The sequence below is a fragment of the Petaurus breviceps genome, unplaced genomic scaffold (genome assembly GCF_028583685.1).
Source record: "Petaurus breviceps papuanus isolate PSGF00001 unplaced genomic scaffold, PetGlider_PUasm1.0 90977, whole genome shotgun sequence".
NCBI lineage: Eukaryota > Metazoa > Chordata > Mammalia > Diprotodontia > Petauridae > Petaurus > Petaurus breviceps.
In genome coordinates, this window is record NW_027187391.1 from 25,210,961 (window position 1) to 25,234,910 (window position 23,950).

Here is a 23,950-nt window from a genome sequence, read left to right on the forward strand (position 1 = left end):
CAACTTCAGGCAAAAAAACCACACACACACACACACACACACACACACACACACACACACACACACACCACTAGGTGCATCTTCTCACCCTGAACTTTAAGAAATTTTGTTGTTTTGGCTCCACCCCAATAAGCCACCATTTCATGGAATCTCAATCACTTTTATTGAACTGTCATCACTTAAACAGCCCTGTCTCCACCCCCACCCACATGTCAGAACTGCCATGGGCTACTCAGTGTCCAGCACTAAGCATAGTCAGAGATGTGAATAAGAAATGACCAGACCATGTGGGTAGTTCAAAGAAGAACCATGAACTCCATTTATTGATTCTTAGGACAAGGTTTTTATAGAGCAAATGATACAAAGGAATAGGGCTTGAGTTTTCTTATCATTACCTTAGTCTGTTATATCCTGGAAGTACCACAGAATAGACAATTTGATAAGGATTTGTTATCTAGGGGACTAAAGTCTTAGGGTAGAACCTTTGATCTAGGGCTCAGGTACCTCCTAATACAGCCACAGTCAAAAACAGATACAATTGAGAGAAGACTAGGAAACCAAAGAGGCAATCATTAAAAGATATCATGTTTAGAGCTGACCACCCAAAGATACCTGAGTGCTGAATCAAATATTTTGGCTCTCAATAACTAAAATATTGGGGTGAAGCCTTTTGGTCTCAGAACTCAAACATAACCCATATCAAAAGACCCAAGGAGCCAGCTGTAATGTAATGCCAAGGAAAGGCAACTTCCCAAGGTTCAAAATACCAGCATAGGTGCTCTCCATTTTATTCAGTGACAAATCAAGAACAGAGAAGGTCAAAACATGACATCATTCAAAATACAGCATTTACTAAGTGTGATTAAATAATCTCCAAGTACTACCCCACCCCAGGACCTTCCATTCATTCAATCAATTACAAAGTCCCTGTTCCAAATACTACCCCACACCTAGGCTGTACCTTCATTTAGTCCATCACAAAACCCCTCTTCTCAAATGGAGATTAGTTTCCAAACATAAGTAAAGTACATTCATTTTTCAACCATAGAACACAAAAAGGTCAAAAGTTCCCCACCCCTGGATCACAATTGAATCTACCCCAGAGTTACAACAAGTTTAAGCACAGCACTTAATACCCAAATGGAGGTCTTTTCTTCATCTTGACAGGAGGCAAGTTCTCAGCAATCTTAGTTCCTGGGGAGACAAGGCTGAGCAAGGCCACAAGATACATTGCCAGTCTCTTCATTAATTCATCCTCTGTCTGCAGAACAGTCCTAGAACCCCTGAAAACATTAGCAAAACCCTCTCCCAGTATTTCTGTAAACATACAACAAGAAAATCCTTCTTCAGGGCTTCTGAACCAACAGAAAGGTTCCCAGACCCCTGCAACAACAGCACTGTCCTTCACCAGTGGACAGTATTCACTCTCTGTCTGCAGGACAGTCTCAGGATCTCTTAACCAGCAGCCAGGTTCCAGGACTTCTTCAACAACAGGACTGTCTTTCACCAGTGGACAAATCTGGTAAAACAATATCAAAACAGACAAAGTACCAGCAAAACAGCCATGTCTCCTCAGTCCTTGGCAGCTCTGGGGGCAGGTCTCAAAAGTCCAGGGCAATTCAAAGTGGCCCCCAGCAATTCTCTCAGTCTCTCTCTGCCTCCACGAGGTGCTGCTTCCAAAAAAAAGTTCTTCTGCCTCTCTCTTGTCTCTCCAAATCTACGTCACCAGCTCCTCCCAGTTCAGGACTCTCTTTTCAAGTCAACAAGTCCATCCCACAGGTGGGATTAACAAGCTCTGGGTTTTAACACAATCAATTTGAAAACCAAGCCAATACAGGAGAATCTTTATATTCCATTACCATCACACCAGCTTACAAAACCATGTCATTGCAAAGGGCCTTCAATAGAGCACATAGTCTGAGTCTTGAATCAGGCTTCCTTGGCTACCCACACAGAACTCCATCTTCTCTCTGCCCTCAATGTAGTCCTATGTGAACTATTATCATCTTTGAACCACTGAAGATGGAAAGTCAATCCCATTCCTGTCCATTTGGCTCCTCTTTCCCCATGCCCTAAAGGACTTCTTTCAAACAGGGAGGTTCTTGTTCCCTTCTGTGGAGGATGGAGTTTGGAAAATGACGTTCTTGCTAATAGGATTGATTACACCTGGAGATCTATTCCTTGAACCTCTACTGGATATCAAAATTAATTTTGGATTGAAACACTATTAGAAAGAGTGGTTAGAATATATGGTAATGTAACTGTTGAGATAAATTTTATGTTAAATGTACTTTTGTGGACTGATCCTTTAAGCACTTATCTATTGCTGCATTGCCTCTTAGCAATTGTGTGACCATGAACAAATCACTTGAGTTCTTAGAGACTGTTTCTTCCTCTGTAAAATGGGCATAATAAAACTTACATAGAGTAACCATGTTGTGCACTTGTTAAAAAAAATCTTCAGTAGCTCCCTCAGGATAAAGAATAAATGTTTCAGTTTGGCATCTGAAAGCCCTTCCTGGTTCATTATACTCTACAAACCTAAATGCATAATTCAGCTTTCTCTTTTTTCTGGAATAAAGTATCTCCTTGCATCCTCCTCTTAAAATCCCTTTCTTTTATCAAGGGTTTTCCTATGTGGTACTTCTTATAGGAAGTCATTTTTCATGTCCCAGTGTGTCAGCAATGCCATATTCACAATGCCTATGGAGATTACAAATAAGCTGATATAATTATCCATCACAAAATACATCATGCTTGCCATATGGGGGAATAAGCTGGAAAATTTATTAAGATACCAAAAGACTGAGTCCCAAAACCAGAAAGTGAAAGCCATCAGAGTAGTTATGACATTGGCACAGGTAGATAAAGTAGAAAGCACCCACATTTTCAAGCCTTTGAAACAGAACAGGCTACCTCAGGCAAAGGTCCTCCTCTCCCCACTCACAGCAACCACCTAGCATCCGGGAAGCGCGTTCCCAGCAGCTCCGGCCCCTGGCAGTCCTCAGCAGGAGTCCTTAGCAGAAATTCTGGCTAACTCAAAAAGGGCTTTGTGCTGCCGCTGCCTCTGCTGCTGCTGCTGCCGTCGCCACCACTGCCAGCCACCACAGGAACGCTAGTTTTGTTTCCGCTTCCTCTTGCTCCGCCCCTTCCTGCTACATCAGCAAGTCCAATGGGGCATGGAAGATCTTTAAATCCCATAACCCTTACACCCGGTATTAAGGTTCCTTCCCTCCTTCCAAAATGTCTATACTTTTTGTTTTATGTGTTGTTTTCTCCCTGGCCACCCCCCGTCCATCCTAGATTGTAAACTCCCTGAAGGGGTCCAATTTAAAAAATCAAGATATTAAAACACAGAAAAAAATAAATAACTTTCACCAGGTGATGCAGTGTGAGAATTGGGAAGAGGGTATAGGTCTCTGTTCTCAAAGAGGTAGGTAGAGCCCTGGCCCAGAAGTAAAAAAGACCTGATTTAAAATGTCTACTCAGGCACTCAATATCTGTGCAACCCTGGGCATATCACTTAACTTCTGTCGACTTCAGTTTCCTCAACTGTAAAATGAGGATAATAGCAACTACCCCTGGGGTTGTTGTGAGGATCAAATGAGATAATATTTGCAAAGTGCTTAGCATAGTGGCTGGCACATAGTAGGTTCTTTGTAGATGATTATTCTCTACTCCCCCTACCTCCCAATATTCTCTTCACCACATATTTCTGTTATGTTTCTAGTATGTACTTAGTTGCCTTGTTCCTAATCATGCAAGACCTTTCTAATTGTGTCTTTTCATATGCTGAATCCCTCTCTAAAAAATGGGAGAGGGAGGGGGACAGAATTGCCAATGCTTGAATGCTTTCTAATTTCTAAGTTGGGTTTGCAAACCACTTTACAGAAAGTCCACTTAGCAGCTTATTCAGCCTTTCACCATCTTCCAATGGAATGCAAATTGATTTTGTCCCATTCTCTAATAGTCTGATTTAGGTAATAAAATATGAGTAGAAGATGACTTACAGAATACTCTATATGAAAATAATTATTGCCCCCCTTTCAGCAAGGCACCTCAACAGTAATGAGCTTTTTTTTTTAAAGACTTTTACTGGTAAGATTTGTGCAAGTGAGAAATGTACAATGGAATAAATTAATAAGTGATTTCATTTTGCTTTACATAATCATGTGTTAGACATTCTAGATTACTCTTTATTTTGAGATTTCCTTGGAGAATATGCATTGCATTTGGAAATGATGCTGTTTTTAATGTAATGTGCATCCAATAACACATTTCTTTGCTCTAGCCATTAGGCTCACAACAAAAACATAGAGCAGCAACAAAAATAGCTACCATATGTGATGCTTAAGGTTTTATTGTTTCAGAGCAACCTTGTAAAATTGGCATTTTACCAAAGAGGAAACTGAGATGGAGGAAGATTATATGACTTTCCCAGGGTTGTACATATAGTTAGTGTTTGAGGTGGAATTCAAACTCAGATCTTCCTGCCTCTAAGGCTAACCATCTATCTGCCACACCTCCTCACTGAATTTCTTGGTAAGGCACAATTCACCTTGACTTGAGAGATGTTTCTTCTAGTCTTAGTATTGATATAAATAATGTACAGTATATGATGAGTTGATTGTCATCATCTCTATATGATATGTGTAGTTCTTTATATTTTTGTCTCTAGTTTTTTGATGATAATGATGAGGATTATGATAATGAGAGCTAGAATTTCCATAGATCTTTAAATTTCCCAAAATGGGTATTCAAACATTTTGGTTCTCCACTGAGATATTGTGGGGGATACAGGGGTATATCAAACACCAAACCTTAAGCAATATGTATGGCAGCTATTTTTGTTGCCATTGTGTTTTTGTTGTGAGCCAGCATGACTAATGACTAGAGCAAAGAATTGTGAGTCACCATTTTGGTTCAGAATCTGGTCTCTCTACCTTTAGGCAATGGAAAAACAATTTGTGCACAAAACCTGTGACATTCATAATTCAACTTCTGATGACTACTCATAGTCACAGTTGTGACTAAAAAAACAAAAACTTCATAGTTGAGAGGTGCTATTGGAATACACTATATAAATTATACCCTAAATTATACTATATTATATGATGCCATACAATGATATTCTTCATAGTGTAATGGATAGCTTACAAAACTTCATTGAGTACAAATGATTTATTTTTAGTAGGTGATATGTGTGTTAAATATTTATCAAAATGGCCATTCCTTTAAATTTTTGCATTCTAGCATTCCATGAAAGGGAATTGATGTAATGTGTCTTGACTGTAACATGGTATGGCGTTATATAGTGTAGTATAATGTAATATAGTGCAGCTTAGGATATAGTATGGTGAGTGTAGTGGGTAGGGTATGATATAGTATGGTATGGTATGAGATACTACTACTGGTATGTAATTGTACTAGCATATGGTATACTATAGTGAACTATGCACTAGATACTATTGTAGTAATCTATCATACCATACTATGCTATGTAGTTTTAATTTGTACTAATTCATTGATAGTACAAATGTGGTATATGTGTTAAATATCTATCAAAATGACAGTTTCTTTAAATTTTGGCATTCTAGCACTCCGTGAATTGGAACTGATGTAATGTGTTTTGATTCCAAATGAAAAGAAACATGTTTTCCTGAATCTGAAATTCCTCTGATGCAAGAAGTAAGAGCAATCTCTCTATAATCTATTATACACCAACACTTAAATCCTTTTTCGAGATTTAGCATTTCTTTGGAGTTTGAGTAAAATGAAGTTTGCATTTTTTTTGTTGTTGCATTGGATAAAGGGTAAATTGATGTCATTGTGAATGACAATGACTTAGCTTTGCTCCCCCTCTAAAAAAAAAAGTTATATTGGGATCATCTCAGCTAAGTACACAGAAACTTATCACCAGTAGCCTAAATGGTCAGTAATGAGTTATTTGGCTATGGAAATTTATGTGGAAATAAAAATTTTTTAATTGCCTGTAGTCCTATGCAGACATCTTTGTGTTATACAATGAGGGTGGGAAAATGAGACTAATGGTACTAAGAATGACAATTTTAAACTGTCCACAGACATAAACTGTTGTTACTCTAAATTTGAGATCTCTTGCCAGTGACCAAGAAGGGGACATACTTCTAGAAGAATTGAGTCATATCAATATTGACAGTCACAGTTAATTGGAAAGTTGTCTCACAGGTCTTCCTTGGAGAAACAAGTAAGGAAGCTGGTGGAATTTGGTTTTATTGTTGTCTTGAGGCAATAAGAAGCATCATTTCATGGTACATTTGATCTCATATTGAAAAACTCATGATAAGTATTTCCAGAGTCAACCATAAAAATAATTTTAGCTTATTAGTGGCCAATATGCGTTATAGAAGATGAAGAGGTAAGAATGTAAATTTTGAAGTAGACAATACACTTTAAATTAAAGTCTATATGTACTTTGATACTAAGTGACTTCAATGCAAAGGTGAGTGCAGAAAAAAGTAAGAAAAATAATTCAAAAAAGAAATGAGGGAGGGCAATGATTAGTAGACTACACAGAAGCATTCTGCCATGATAGTATGAATCCTTTCTTCAAGAAAAGACTCAAGAAATGTTGGACCTGGCAAGAACAAAATAAGATCACCAAATGAATTTAATTATGTTTTGCAGACAGGGAACAACTTGTTAACAGAATTGAGAATTATTTCTAAATCAGCTATATAGAATTGTTCCCAACTTGTTAGAGAAAAAACAATCAAAATTAACACAGTGCTATAAGAATGAATAAAAATGAGAAAAAGATAGGAGGTACAACTAAAACAAATCCAACCTGACCAACTTTAAAAACTTATTAATGCTAGAAAATTGATGGAACATAAATATAGATAATAATAAATTTATATAAAAGTTTAACAGATATAAATTAATAACTATAAGAGAGAAAAGAGTCTAAAGTAGAGTTAATAGGCAAACACTTGACCTTAAAGCAAAGAGAAAAGGTATGACAACCATCACAGTGCTGGCTTAGGATATAAAACCAGGTCCTTACCAAGAAATATGGTAGAAGAGGAACATTATTGCCACATAAAAAATGAGAAGTAGCCAAGGGGAAACCAATATAAAGAAATCTTGGTGAGAGAACTAACCAAGCCAAGTCATCACAAGAACATATAAGACTACAGCTGGAAGGAAAATAGCAAAACAGCATAAGCTGAGATATATATGATCAGGAAATATTATTTTTAACAAATATCTTTCCCTCTCCAGGATGATGGAGTCCTATATTTGGACTCTAATATTACAGTTCTTTATGTGCTTATAGAGGAAACAGAAATGACTTTGAAAGAGAGGAAGATAGGACAAAACATTCCCATTTAGACCAAGTATATACATGGAAGCTATCTGTGCTGCATGTGACACAGTTCTCAGGGTGTTAAAATTGGTTGTCAAAGTACCTCGTTGAGGGAAAGATTAAAGATATGGGAAATCTTGTGCCTATTACCAAAAGAGCTGACCAAGAGAAAACATCAATAACTATCAACCCATATGGCTAGTATCCCATCTACTTAAAATTTTTTATGACAATAATCTACACATTCATCAAGGACATCCTTTATGAGCATTTCAGAAGGCTAAAGGCAGGATTTTATAAGCAACATTCCACAGTAGACCTCATATTTACCATAATAAAATGAATTGAAAAAAAGTAATGAATACTAGATACTACATTACTTACTTAAAACAAAATATTTGATTTAGTAGAGCAAAATGCTATCATAAAGCCCCCTCAACATGTCTTGCAAGTATATGTTGAATTTATACACTTTCTTGAAAGAAATAAGAATGTAATGCTGTTCAAAGACCCCCTGTGATCATCAGTATCAGACAAGGCACAAAACAAGGAGACATATACTGGTCAAAAATATTTAATAGAGTCATAAAGAAGAGTCAGTTGATATCCCGTGACAGGCAGTTTTCTGTAAATGATGAGGTCTTACACATGCTCCAGTTTGTGTTGAAATGATACCTATTGTATCAAGCCCCAGAATCTTCTAAATGAAATTCATAGTCACTCAAAAGAGTTTGGGTCTCTAAATGTCCACCCTTGGGAAAATTCAAATTGATGAAGAATATCCTATTTCCAAATTATAATATGCAGATAACCTATTTATGTATCCATCTATATTTATCTATCTATCTACCTACCTATCTATTTATCTTTTGCTCTAGTGAAAGAGAGCTTGTCTATCAGTACATCATATGTAAACTTGGACAAACACTGTTCATAGAGAATGAACTGAGTACAGAAAGAAAAGAAGGATGAGAGCAGGCTATATTACCTTTGGGAAATTACAGAGTTCTTTTAGTTGTCTCTGAAACAAAGGCCTATCCTTTTAATACCTATGTTCTGGTGATTTAACACTATATTCTCCAAAAAATGAAAGTTGAGGATCACCTAACAGAGAATGAAGAGGCACAGGGTGGGTAATCATGTATTCTGACACATTATAAACAAGGGATTACACATGGGAATTGTATAAAGGATGCCTTCAAAGAAATTTGTTATTGAAAAAAGAAGCTGCTTTAATCATATAGTAAAAGTGACGGATAACTGAAGGATAACACATGAATTCTATTGGTGTTACATATATATATATATACATATTCCTCATGCTATCAAAATGCCACAGGTACTTGAGGAAGATGTTAGATATACCTCCTCCGTGGCTTATTCATAGGAGGACATGAACAAAAATTCTATGGAATGGGAAAGTACAGACAGGCTGCAATCAGCCTCTTCAGCAGGAATAACCACATTGGTGGGATCACAGATCCATTTGACTACTATGCACTGAAATTCTACATTATTGAATTATTTGATGAAGGTAATTTTTACCTTCCCTCAACTCTGTGTCTTTTTTGTTTGTTTGTTTGTAATCCTTCAGATATTATCAGCATGCTTTTTTGTATGCCTTTCCCTGTTAGACTGACATCCAATCCCTGTCTCCTCATCCCCTTAAATCTAAAATTTTTATCTTTTATCCAAATGCTACCATTTCCAGGAAACCATTCATGAGAAAGGTCAGGAATAACCTTTCTCCCTTTAGTCCTCATGTTGCACTTTATCTTTACCTTTCTTTCATCCTTATCTTATAGTTATTTATCTATGTGTCAACTCTAGCACTTGCATCCATGAGGACAGGTGGCTATGTATTTCCTAAACTTTTTTTCCTCCTCAATGTATATAGCACAATGCTTTGTACACAGTAAGAGTTTAATGAATGTTTATTTTTGAAATGAATTATCAGACTACACCTGAAGTTTAATATAGTTTATATGCATATCTGAGTTATTCACAAGAAGTCATTTATATACTAGTAAATGTTGGTACAACCTGTGGTAGTTTGTTGTAGTTTAAGTGTCTTTGAAAGAAAGGGAATATATAGAAGCCTAAAGGTAATATGACACAGAGTTTAAACAGTATAATTACCATTATGATTTTCTCATAGAAAGAAAAGCATATTGATTTTTTAATTCTCAAGTTCGTATCTCATTCCCTCAAATTTGACATGAGATCATCTAAAGAGGTTTTTTTGTTGTTGTTTAGATTTTCAGTTAGAAATAAAGTAAGGAAAAAGAAAGAGATTAGAAGAGGGAACTCTTTCAATATCAAAATAAAGCTTTATTATATATAATAATATGTATATATTATTATATATTCAAATTTTAAAGATCAATGTGTTTTTCTTTTCCTGTGTGAAATAAAAATAATTTATTCAATGAGAAAGAACAACGAGCACTGTATCTTCTTATAGGTGAGTAAAATGTGCTCTCACATATTTTTCTTCCTATTGTCTTCTAACACATAGACAGTTCCTTTGCTGACTATCTCCCATGAAAATATATCACATTGTATACATTATTAGGCAAAGGCCCAGAGCTGTTTTACTTAGGGAAAGATTGCTTTGCAATTACTGAGAACCTGTGCTATAGGGCAACTACAATTTCATAAAGCTTATTTCACAGGATCAGCTATAAGGCTTAGTGAAATTCATGCCGCTGCAATACGTGAATAAGCTGAGTCAAATAAAAGCTATTTTAAAAATGTATGCGCCATAGAAATAACTTCTCTGGGAAATCTAAGGGTCAGATTTTAATGGTTGCATAGTTTCTCCGAATAAGATATATGAAACATACATTGATTGAGAATAACATGATTCTATTCAAATACTGTCAGAAAGGTCATCTATCCATCCATCCTATCCAAGACTGGGAGTGAAGAAAGAATCTCTTTTCTCAACTTTGCAATTACTCATGGTACCTACAAAACAGGAAATGCCATGTAAGTTTCTAGGAAACAGGTACATAATCTTTTCCATCACTGTTCTCTGGAAAGTGTTCTCTATGCAGGGAAAATTGAATAAATATAGAATAAATAGGTATGACCAGGGCAGAATGAGAAGATGGAGAAGAGGTTCTTCTATTTTTTTCAAAAATAGCATTTGCATCTCTGTTTTTAAAATGCCTCTTGGTTTACAAGTGAAGTTTTCCCAATCAAAAGGCCCCTATTGCTTGCAAATGATTCAGTCCTACCTGACCTCATTTTCATACCATTTTTTCTCCATGAAGACAAACAGCTTGAAGGGGAGGGAAGTATTTGAGACCAAACAGTGCAATTCAGTTTGGAGCTAAGTGACCTAGAAAACTTGTATTCTTGGTTTATATTAAATTGTTAACCTTTATAATGCTTTTCCCTTCAATATCACAAGGGAATAAAATAATGGCTCCCTTTCTCTGGATGAGTATGTTTTTAAAAATATTTGAATTCTTCAGAAGAAAGGTTTTGCATAAAGTATTATTTGTATATCCCTAATTGATTGCAGCTTGGCAGTGTAGGTATAAAAGCCTAATTTTTTTCTTCAGAAACATGTAAAGGAGCTTCAAGCTCATTTTGAAGTCCTTTGAAAGGCATAGGAAGCTTCTTTTTTTGTCTGCAGATTAAATTATAAGAGCCTAGTAAATCTCAATGCTTTCTTAATTTTCAGGCTGCATTTTTGTCTTGGGAAATATAGATGCAATGTACAAATTTGCAGATCTGAGGTGGGCTGTGATGTTACATTCTATAAACTTTTCATACATTTCAGTGTATAACCAAGGTTTGGGATCAACATAGATAAAATAATAATGGAATTAATGACCCTGATAATAAATATTACAATTGTGATGATAACATTTTATTTATATAGTGCCCATCATTAAATGAATTTTCTCTAAGTAGTGCTAGATTTTTTTATTATAAAAGTGTTACTGAAGTGCCCTAAAAAGCATCACATCAAAAACAATGACAATCTATAACTTTCCATGTTATCTTCACTAACAATTCTGCATTTCCATTTGTGTCAATTAATTACTCATCAAATCACTTCTATAGCACTTAGAGGTTCCCTCTAAGAATATTCCCCATAGTAATTGGGATTGGAAGCCTGCACTTTAAATTAACAATATGCTCTCTATTGAGCAGTCTGTAATCAATATTTTCTTTATGTTCATGTGTTTACTCAATGTTTTCTTCCCTGCTCACTACAACTTCATTCTTCCTGACTGACTCACAGTTTCTGGTGCTTGTAAAAGTACATTAATTTATGTACCTCACATCCCTGAGAAGAAGTCATTGTGTGTTCCTCTTCCTCACTTATTTGTCTTCCTACTCTTCCCTGAAAATCTAATATTCTAAATTTATTAGTAGCTCTCACCTTCCAAATCCTGGGAAAAAATTTTAAATTTTTTTTTCTTTTTGGAAGGCAGTTGGGGTTAAGTGACTTGCCCAAAGTCACAAGGCTAGTCAATGTGTCAAGTGTCTGAGGCCGAATTTGAACTCAGGTCCTCCTAACTCCAGGGCTGGTGTTCTATTCATTGTGCCACCTAGCCACCCAAAAATTATTTTCTTAATATAGCCTAAAATCATATTAACTTTTTTATCTGTTTTAGTAAACTGTTAACTTATATTGAGCTTGGAGTCTACCAAAGGCCCTAAATCTTTTACAAACAAACTGCATTCTAGTTGTTCCTGTCCCATCTTACACAGATGAAGTTAACATTTGAACCCAAATATAGGACTTTTCATTTATCTGTAATTTTTAAGATGTATCAAGAGTCTCTGGTTCAAAGGGTATAGACATTTTAGACATTTTAGTCACTTTATTTACATAATTTCAAATTCTTTTTTTTTATGGTTGTACCACTTCATAGCAGGGTGGTGTGGTCTTAAAATATTATGAGAATGAGAATAATAATGTTAGATGGATAAAATCCTTGCAGGTTTTTCTTAAACATTTATATATCTCAAATGGAAATATGTACATATTTTGGAATAAATCCCAAGTAACACTCAATACTTCCCCAGCAAGTCAGAAGGAAAGCACCAGTGAGTCAACTTGAGTCCTGCCAGTGTTTGAATGAAAGCCAATAAATTCTCCTATTTTTCTTGAATTTAAATATATGTTAACAAGTGAGTTGTTAGCCCAGGAAAAAAATTACATGGGGACTCTGTGTGAAAGACAAACCCCCCAGAGTCTTATTTCTTGAATATCCTCATTTTCTTGAAGACTATTTCAGAACAATCCTAGTGAAATATTTCACTTGGACACAATTTTATTCAGAAGCTTTGAATAGATTTCTCATTTTTATCATTGGAGATATTTACATTAAAATAGCAGGAGATAGTGTTTTTTAGGTATGCTCCTTCTCTTAATAGAACTAAAATGGAAGTCATTGTATTATCACAAAGGAAGGATTATAGCCCTAGGTGGGGTGGAAGCAGCAGGAGAAGAGGGAATTCTTAAGAAAGAATTGGTCCCATGCAAATGTCTTTAGGAAAGAGAAAGTAAGGGAAAAGAATTATAGCCAAAAAAATCATATGAAACTCATCATTTTGAAATACTCAGTTTAGCATTTTTTCCCATACCAAAAAAATTTTAAACTCGTTTTTATATTTTAGTGAGTTTACTATTTAATGGTGATAAAGTAATTGTGTCTGAGGGATGATGGGCAAAAGGCATTTTTTTTTCATTGTCCACATTTTTTCTTAAGAGATATTGACAACCTAAACAGAAAGCATTACATTCAGGATTTTTTTTCCTTCGATGATCTCTAAGTACTTCCCAGATTTTACATATATGATATTTCAGAAGAGATAGCTACTCATTCCACTCACATCTTAAAGAAATGGGAATCCACTAAATTCGCAATGTTCTCTCATCTGTCCTGTAGGCTAATTCAGAAAGCTGATTATCTTTAGGAAAGCAACTACTGAAAATGACCCTTACATGAAGACTTCCTCAACTCATTAAAGAAATTAAATTAGGTAGACACCACCTGCTAGGTGGTGCAGTGAGTAAAGTGCTGGCCCCAGAGTCAGGAAAACCAGAGTTCGGTTCAGGCCTCAGACACTTAACACCCACACAAAAAACCTAGCTGTGTAACCTTGGGCAAGTTACTTAACCCCAATTGCCCTCCAAAAGGCAAAAAAAAAAGAAATTAATAATAACTGACACTTATTTAGTGTTTTAAGTACTTGGAAAGTACTTTACATTCATAAGCTCATTTGATCCTTAAAACAGTCCTGTGACATAGGGTTTATTATTATCACCATTTTATAGATTAAGAAACTGAAACTCAGTGTGACATTAAAAAAATGTCACTTATCAAGTGACTTATACAGGTAAAAAAGATTACAATCCAAATTATTCCAAGGCTAGAGCTCTAGCTTGTACACCATGAAGCCTTTCTAAAAACTGATGACTCCTCTGGAAGGAAGGATGCCAATCAGGAAAGTAGGAGTCAGTAGATTGTAGTGACCAGGAGTAGGAGAAGGTATCACTCAATCAGTAAACATTTAATATGTTTCTACTATGAATCAGTCATGTCCTAAGCACTGGCCGTACAAAGAGAGGCAAAAGATCGTCCCTGCCCTCCAAGAGCTAGGGAGACAAAAAAGCAAATGAATAAATACAAAGAAAACAATATATAGGATAAATAAGAAATGATAACAGAGGAAAGGCCCTGGAAGTAAGAGGAATTAGTGAAAATTTCTTGTAGATGGTGGAATTTTAGTTGGAATTTAAAGAAAACCAAGGAGGTCAGGAATTGGAGCAGAGCAGGAAAGGGAGAACATTTCAGGTACGGTTGATAGCCAGAGAAAATGCCTGGAACTGAGAGTTTGAATGTCTTGTTTGTGGAACCACCAGGAGGCCAATGTCACTGGATAGAAGAATATGTTTCTGGAAGTAAATGCAAAGGGGAGACATTTATAAAAAAGTAAAGGAAGCAGAGAAAACATTCAGTACATAAGATCAATGCATTGTTTTTAAAAAGGTAACATTATATAGACTATGGTCCTCATCTTTGGACACCCCTTCCCACCACCCAACTCCCAACACATCCAATTCTTAAAAGGATCAGAGGGAGATAATATTCTCATATCTCTTCTCTGGGCCATTTGTTCTTCACAGCATTCATTTTTTATTGTGTTGAGGTGATGTTTCTTGATTTACATTAATATAGTCATTCTGTATATTGTTTTTCTGATTTTTCTTACCTTATTTTCCCTCTTTTCCTTTTTTCCCTTTAAATAATCTTTGTTCTTTCTCTGGTATGGAGGCAAGGGGAAGGAATACAGGAGGAAACTAGGAGACGTACAAACAGATCAATAAAAGTCAATTTTGAATTAATATCTTTCTTCCATCTCTTTCTTTCTAATCCCTCAGATACTACCATATTTAGGACCTGATAACCCCTCACTTAAACTACCATAATAGCCTCCTAACTGCCCTGCCTGGTTCCAGTATCTTTTCCTTTTAATTAATATTTAAATTGGATATTAAGGAGATCAAGATGGAAGGATAAGAGAACCAGGAGGAAATAGCACCATAGAAACCAAGGGAGGAGAGAAAATCCTTGTGTTAAAACAAAAATATCACATAGCAGCTGCCTGTCTTATATTGGCAAAGTGAAGAGATAAAGGGATGTAAGTGTAACTCTATTTACATGTATGTGGCATGATCCTGTTCAAGTTTAGAAATTTAATAAATATTTTGTAATAATGTAATGGGAATGTAAATTTTAAAGATCTTCCCTGCCCCTAGGCTAAAGTGCACCTGGAGCCTGGGGTTGGGAGGCTTGTTTTTCAGTAGATACTTCTTGATTGGCCAGTGAGTCAATAAGGTTGTTACATTCTCTGAGCCAGGAGAAGGCTATATAAGCCCTGATGTGTAGCTTTGTTTTGGGGCTTACTTTGAGAACTGTTCTGTGATTTGATATGGATTTTGGGAAGCCGTTGTCTAGAGACCCCCGGCTTTGAAAAACCCAGATATTGAAACCCAGATGGTGATTTGGTATGGATGTAATGGCTGGACAGTTTGGAAAGCTGTCTACTTGATCTGCTTCTGTCTTGATAATGTTGCCTGTATACTTTGAAGTTCGGGGTGCTGACCTTTTTCCTCTGAATGAGGTAAATGATATATGTTTGACTGATTAAAGTAAGTTTGTTAACCCATTTTGAGTTGCTTTCCTTTATCAAAGCAGATCCAAGAACCTGTGTTGGCAGCAAACCCTGAGGACTCTTGGGGTGCTTGCTGCTACAAATAATGAGAACTATTCCTAATTTTTTTTTTCCAAGTAAGGACATATTGTTATTTTATTCCCAGAACAGATTTCACAGTCTCCTAGCACAAAACATTTTAGGCTGAGAAGAGTCAAGCATAATCTGTAGTTTCTTTTATGGAGCATAGAATTTGCTTACTATAAAATGACCATGAATTCAGTTCTTTAGCCATTATTATAAGTGGCCACTTGGCACTAAATTTTATTTTGTAAAGTACATTTTCTTCCATAGCTGTCTAGTCAGTTCATTAATCAATAAATTATGAAATCTCAGAATTGGAAGAGACCTTAAGAGGCCTCTAGTTCAACTAGTAGCCAAGTAATGAATCCTCTTTAAATATTCTTAAAGGTAGTCAAACGGCCTCTGTTTGAAGACCTCCAGTGGTGAAAAAACATGTGCTTTTGGAGATAGTGAATCCATATTACTTTTGTTTGTTTTTGTTTTGTTTTTTTCTTTTTTTTTTATTTTGCTTTTTGGAGGGGGGAAGGCAGGGCAATTGAGGTTATGTGACTTGCCCAAGGTCACACAGCTAGTAAGTGTTAAGTGTCTGAGGTCACATTTGAACTCAGGTTCTCCTGACTCCAGGACAGTGCTCCATTCACAGTGCCACCTAGTCCCACCTCCCTTTTTCCCCCATTTTACTTTTGGATAGCAAACATTGTTAGGAAATAATTTTCTTATATTGAGCTGAAATCATAATCTCTGCAGCTCTTATACTATACTTAAGTCTGGTTTTGCCTTCTGGGTCCCAGAATGACAAATTTTCAGTGTGATGTTACTTGAAGATAGCTCTTACAATTCACTAAGTCTTTTCTTCCTGACGCTAGCCTAGCTAAACATCAATTCATAAGCATTCATTAAGCATCTATTCAATAAGCATCTATCTAAGTACGAGACACTGTTTAAGCACTAGGGAAACAAGTACAAACAATGAAACAACCTAAATTTTCAGAAAGCTTACATTCAACTGATCTTGTGTGTCATGGATTCCATTCTCCTCCTCACCACCCTTGGCTACCATCCTCTGGTCATGGTCTACCTTGTCAACATTGTCTTAAATGTGTGGCCCCACCCAAAATTGAACATAATAATGCAGATATGTTCTAACCACCTTATTTTCTGCAATTGTTTTGAAACTTTCTATAATCATAATAATCAAAATAGTACTATAAATTCCAAAGAAACAGAAAGAAGTAGATCTATGAAGTCATATACATAGATGTGAATACTCCCCCCACATACACACACACATATATGTCTATCTATATTCTATTTTTATCTGTCAGCTAGGTAATACAGTACACAGAGTGCCAGCCTGGAGTCAGGAAGACATCTTCCTGAGTTCATATCTGGCCTCAGACACTTACTGGCTATGTGACCCTGGGCAAGTCACTTAATTCTGTTTGTTGCTTCATTTGTAAAATGAACTGCAGGAGCAAATGGAAAACCATTCCAGTATCTTTGCCAAGAAAACCCCAAATGGGTTCACAAAGAGTTGGACATCTCTGAAATGACTAAACGATAACAAAAATCAAGATTTCTCTCTCTCTGTATGTACACATATATATGTAATACACACACACACACACACACACACACACACACACACATCTATATCTTTATCTCCAAAGCTTCTATCAAACCTCTTAAGCAGCTTGATTTTACTTCTGAGATTTGAACTTTATATGATCCCAGAATTTCCTGAGGATGACTCAGCAATATTTAGCACTTCTGTTTTCAGTCATATCCATAATTGCCTCTTGTCATATTGAAAGTATTGTACCAACATTAGATGATTTAATTACAGTTTCTTTTTGACAGTAGTGTCAAGATAAGTTCAGTAATGTGAATGGAGAGAACTCTTTCCTAAAATTTATTGGTCTAGAACTAAATGGTTATTGGAAATTTATATAGGAATGGGAAGGTGCTACTTAGGGCTGTTTTATAAGTAACAGAAATCTGATTTGTTCATTGCTATTAATTTAGTTTTCTTAAAAGAGGATTGAATTATTTAATAATTATTAAATTAAATTAATAAATATATTATTTAACTTATTATTTTTCCTTAGGTTAATTAAGAGTTGATTAATACATCTCTGAGATTTTTTGTCAGAGACTACAACAGAAAGAAATTTAAAAAAAAGAAAAATATAAACTTGTAACATAAACAAATATAAATAAAATATAAACTTGGTGCTTCAGTCAATCTTTTGAGTTATTCAAAATAATGCAGCATCACTGCCTCTGCAAAATTAAATTCTGGCAACATGTTATCCCTCAAATGAATAATCAATAATAAATCAAGTTTAAACTGTAATTTTCTTTTAAATTAAATGCCTTCCAATTTCTTTTCTAATTGCTATGCTACATTATTTTTGTATTTTCCATTGTTAAAAGAAGCCTGAAGTATCTATCTAAAACCATCAACAAGTATTATTTGTGATGAGGATAAACTAGAAATCTTCCTAATAAGACAGGGGTGAAGCAATAATGCTCATTAGCACCGCTATTCAACATTGTACTAGAAATGCTAGCTATAGCAGTAACAGAAGAAAAAACATGTTGAAGGTGTTAGGCTAGGTAATGAAGAAACAAAGCTACCACTCTTTGCAGAAGATGTGATGGTATACTTATAGAATCCGAGAGAATCAACTAAAACAACTAGTTAAAATAATTAGCAACTTCAGCAAAGTTGTAGAATATAAAGTAAACCTACATAAATCATCAGCATTTCTATATATTACCAACAAAGTTGATCAGGAAGAGATAGAAAGAGAAATTCCATTTAAAATAACTGTGGACAATATAAAATATTTGGGAGTCTACCTGCTAAGACAAACCTGAAGATTATATGAACACAATTACAAAACATTTTTCAGACAAAGTCAGATCTAAACAATTGGAGAAATATTAGTTGCACATGGTTAAGCCAAGACAATATAATAAAAATGACATTTCTACCTAAATTAATTTACTTATTCAGTGCCACATCAAACTACCAAATAATTATTTTATAGAGAAGGAAAAAAAGTAACAAAACTCATCTAGAAGAACAAAAGGTCAAGAATACCAAGAGAATCAATGGGAAACAAATGTGAAGGAAGGTAGACTAGCAGAATTTGATCTCCAACTGTATTTACAGATCTGTAATCATCAAAACAATCTCCTACTGGCTAAGAAATACATCAGTTGAATAGATTAGGTATATAATACAGAGTAGTAAATGACCACAGTATTTGAAAATGCTAAGATCCAACCTTTTGGGAAAAGAATCCACTATGTAGCAAAAATTCTCATTTACAACATGGCTAATATGGAAATATGTTTTGCATGACTACACATGTATAATTTATGTCAAATTGTTTCCCATCTGAAGGAAGGGGAAATGGGGAGGAAGGGAGGGAATTTGGAACTTTAAAAAAAAAATTTTAAAGCAGTTGGGGCTAAGTAACTTGCTCAAGGTTACACAACCAGTTATTTTGTGTGGGTGCCTAATTTCTGAGGCCAGAACCAATGCCGGGTCTCCCAACACCAGGGCCGGCGCTCTTACTCACAGAGCCACCTGGCCTCCCCTTAAAAATTATTTTTTAAAAAGAATGTTAAAAATTGTTTTGACATGTAATTATGAAAAAATTTTTAAAAGAAGCCTGACTTAGATTAAAAAAAAGAATACTAATTTTGTTTTCCTTTGAAATTATGTCAAACTTTTAGAAGGCTATGGATATTTAGTTTTGTTTTTTTTTTTTCCTTTTTTTTTGAGAGGGGAAGGTAAGGCAATTTGTGGTTAAGTGACTTGCCCAAGGTCACATGGCTAGTTTTGTGGTAAGTGTCTGAGGTCAAATTTGAATTAAGGTCCTCCTGACTCCAGGGCCAGTGCTCTATTCACTGTGCCACCTAGCCACACCAATATTTAGTTATTTTGCACAAAATCTTATTAACTCCAGTTTCTTCCTTTATTCTTAGACTGAGATTTCTGGGGGTTTTTTTGTTCTGTTTTTATGAAGTTATTTGAAATAAGTGTTCACAAGATCTTGTTTGCCTAAGTGCTGTTTAATCTGACATTTTTTTCAAGTGAATTCTGAAGTAGTGAATACAATTCCTGAGGTTTCTGTCTGTAGTTGGCATTTATAGGAGGCCATTTTCGATTTAGAAAATTGGGGATTGACTACATATCAGCTTTCAGACATGCTTCTGCTAAACACTCATAATTCACTTACTCTCCTGCAACTCATTATTCCAAAGGTTTGATTCACTTGTATCCCCACTTGGGTCTTAAATTGCATTTCAAAACACTCCTATCCTTCATCCATTTTCAGAATGGCCATTACAGGTGATGGGAATTGGGCACAAAAATCAATGGTGAGCCCTGTCTAATTTTCCCTCCTTTGAGCACCATCTCAACTACAGAACTTTATGTTCACTACACAATCTTTACTGAACCTGCAGCCTTTCTCTTTTTAACCCTACTTTATTTCTTTTATTTTTTGGGAACTGGTTATTTTCATGGTCCAGATGTAGAGACATAATTCTGTTCCTCTCTCCCCCACCCTTTTTTAGTGCTGAAAAAAATCTATATAATAACTTACTGAAAAAGTTTTAAATTGTGCCATCTGTGGACAACATGTCAATGAGTTATTTTAACTATGAGGTCTATATTACAATGGAGAGAGGAAATCATGAGAGATATCTCATCTTAACTTCTAAAAATATAAATTGATTTCATAATTTGTAAAAGAAGTTCTCTATTTCAACAATTTTTTTTTATTAAAAACCTCATACTGAGTGAGAATGACAAGTAACATTTTAAATGTAAATTTTAAACCAGGGCAACCAGGTGGTACCTTGACTAGAGTTCTAGGCCTGAAGTCAGGGGGCCATCTCCAGTTGTCCTGATCTATATTTCACCATTGGACCCAGATGGTTCTGGAGGAGCTGATTCTGTGCAGCCCTTCTTCACTTAAATCCAATTCACTTGCAAGTCATGGCATCACCTTCCTAATGTCATGGTCTTTTTTGAAAACAAAAGGCAAACAAGAGCCACTACAGATTATAAGGTACATTTATTTAAAAACATTTTTTTCCAACTCGCTATTGTTTCAACTTATTTGACTTCACAAACTTGGGTGCTATATTCACATCATTAAAAAAATACTCATTTCTCCTATTCTTAATTTTTCTCTAATTTTGAAATTTTAATTTAATCATTCTATCATCAGTGATTTCTTCCAACCTTCATTCTCTTAAAAAAAAATAAAGTCCTAAAATTTATCAGCAGTATGGAAAATATTTGATTGTTTGAATTTTTATTATTAACTTCTGATACTTTCTGAATACTCATAGAATTTAATATGTATGATCTCATTCATTTACCACAAAGTTCATATGATGTAAATTGAGTGATATTTTTGTTATGGACGAGGTCTAATGGATTTGGTTTTCTTAGAAGGTCAATTTTATATGTACCTTTTTGTTGTTGCTTGCTTGTTTTCATTTTCCCGATGAAGGAAAAATAGATGACCTAGCATTAAACTAGCATTAAATCATATTAGCATGTGACACTTGCTTACTTCAATGAATAAATGATCTCATTGATGTAGGTACATTTCAGGTAGATAACAACTCATCCTTGTCTTCCCTTTCTATGCAATTCTTGATTATTTTTACAACATATTTTGTACATATATATTTTCTATGTTATCTCCCCTGAGAGAATGCAAGCTTCTTGAGATCAAGGACTGCTTCATTTTAATGTTTTTTATTCTTAGCACCTAATACAATGCCTAGAACACAGTATGCATGTATAAAATGTTTGCTGATTGCTATGTCTTTCTATATATCCCTAAATAGAAGGTTTGTCTCCTTTCTCTGGAGACCTTTTTTGGTTCTTTTAATATTTCACACATATAGTTTCAGCCCTTGAGATAGTCATTTCTTATTCCTTGCTACATACCTGGCCTACTTTCTTTTTGCAGTATATATACTCAATAATGTCTTAGACCCTAATTGTGTTCATATGCTTCAGTGCACTGTGTTCATATATGCTATGTGTCTATCCATGGATTTTTTGGGTCACCTATAATTTTGTTTTGAGATTGTGACAAGCACCTTGGAAATATTCTTATATTGATTGGAAATATAATGGCATTTTAATTTAAAAAAATCAGGTTCTGCCCCATTAAAGTGGGTGGTTTCTTCTATTCCACAAAACATGAATTACTTTCTAGGAAATTTGTGCCATGTTGAACAGCTGGTGCCTCATTTATTCAGAATGCCAATATGAATTCAGTTCATTTTGAAACGTACTATCAACATTTCTGATGCAAGGAAAAAAATGTAAGAACATTGAATGCATTTTAACAGATAAGGTTGATCTTTACGGTATCATTCCTCAGAAGATTACTGCTCATATAGTGATATATTTGACTTAAACAGTTTTCTAAGAAGAGGAAGAATATTATTTTAACTGGAAAGAATAAGATGTACTTTAAAATTTTGTATATGTACGCCAGAGGCTGCCAAAATGCTCTTTTGTAAGCTTATAAAACTTTTGTAAGTTTTATGCAAAGTTTGAACTACAGTGCATCATGACAATCTTTTATATCATCATTCATACATATACTTTACATATCATTCTGCAAGCATTAAGGATCAAATATTTGCCAGGCACTGTGAGAAACTTTGGGGGATACAGAGACAAATGTAAAACAGTTACTGCTTTCCAGCAATCTATTTTATTGGGGAAGAGTGACCTATACACATCTTAGTAAACATATATAAAGCAATTGGAGAGCACGCAATTGTGTCTAACTAGACAAATCACATTTATAAGGTGATGCTTGAACTGGTCTTTGAAGAATGCTAAAGATCCTAAGAAACAGGGGTGAGGAGTAAATACATTCCAGGATTGGAGGACAGCATAAGCACAAGAATGGCTATGTGGAAGATAGAATATATGAGGAACAAGTAAGACAACTTGTTTGGAATATTGAGCACATGAAAGATAATGGTGTCTAAATAATTCTAAGCCTATTATGGTAGGCTTAGAAATGTAGGCTGGTATCAGATTGGGAAGGCTTTCAAAGAACAAACAATGTAGTTTGTATTTATGCCTGAGACAGTAGGGAGTCATTGAAGGTTCCTGAGTAACATAGACATGATTCAGAAATATCAATTTGGTAACTGTGTGGAGAAAATGGGAGTAGGAGAACCAAGAGAGAATTTTCACAAAAGCCCAGGGAAGAGAAAGTCGTCAGAAGGGTCAAATGCAATAGAGGGCAGGAAGGATAAGACTTAAGAAAAGGTCATTGGAGGTGGAATTTAACAGATCATTGGAACCTTTAGAGAGAACAGTCTGAGTTTGAGTTGATAAGGTCACAAATGAAACTGAAAGGTTGAGAAATTAATAGAAGGGTAGGAAGTAGAAGCAATGAATGTAGAAAGCTATTTTTCCTATGTTTTCTTCTATGAAAGAAAGGAATTCAGATATAGAATGAAAGTTGAGAAATTGGTAGGGTCAAATGAGGATTTTTAAGGATGAGGAGACCTTGCCATGCCTACAAGGCTCAAGGAAGGAACTAGTAGAGACTGAAAATTAATAAGAGAGTAGGATTTGGGGGCAAGCTGGTAGAAGAAATAACGATGAAAATACAAGAACAAAATACCTTTTGACCAAAACTGTAAAAATCAAATCAAATTGGAAGTGTGTTAGGAAATTAACAAGCAATGAACAGGAGAGATTTCTGGACATGTATATGTATGTGTGTTTTTGTATATATATATGTGTGTATATATATATGTGTGTGTATTTGATATGTTTTCTCTCTTCATTTGTTTCATATTATGGTGCCCCATGGGATTGGGAAAAAATGAAATTGGATTGAAATTAATCAGTGGGTCACTTCACCATTCCACCAAGACAACTCTGGAGTAATACTCACTGATTTTAGGTTTTTCTTTATTTCTCTTGGCCTTCCATTTACCTCCAATGTTTTCTTCCCTTAATCTTTATGATACATATCTTTAGGTTCTTCAATCTCTGCCCTTACTTTTTTTAAGAAAAATATATTTCTCAATGCTGGTCAGAGTTTTGGCTATATTCTCCTATATGGTATCTCCATTTCCATTTTCATGTCTGTATCCCACCCCCTCAGTAATTTGATATCATTGTTTGTTGTTTATCACATAGCTTTGTTGTCATCTCCCCAAACTTTGGATTCTCCCCGACCATCTCCCATTTGCTCATCATACACACACACACACACACACACACACACACACACACACACACACACA

The 23,950-nt window shown here is 35.2% G+C and overlaps 1 protein-coding gene across 37 annotated transcripts in view; it reads left to right on the plus strand.

The window, feature by feature from the left end:
* The window catches only part of TRDN (triadin), a 565,674-nt gene that overhangs the window by 51,079 nt on the left and 490,645 nt on the right, over nucleotides 1-23,950 (plus strand). The window contains exon 2 of one of the 37 annotated variants that reach the window (XM_069076909.1): nucleotides 5,598-5,688. The exons of the other annotated variants lie outside the window; for them this stretch is intronic. The gene's annotated coding sequence lies outside the window, so the exon portion shown is untranslated. The remainder of the gene's footprint in view (nucleotides 1-5,597; nucleotides 5,689-23,950) is intronic. 37 annotated transcript variants of the gene reach the window in all.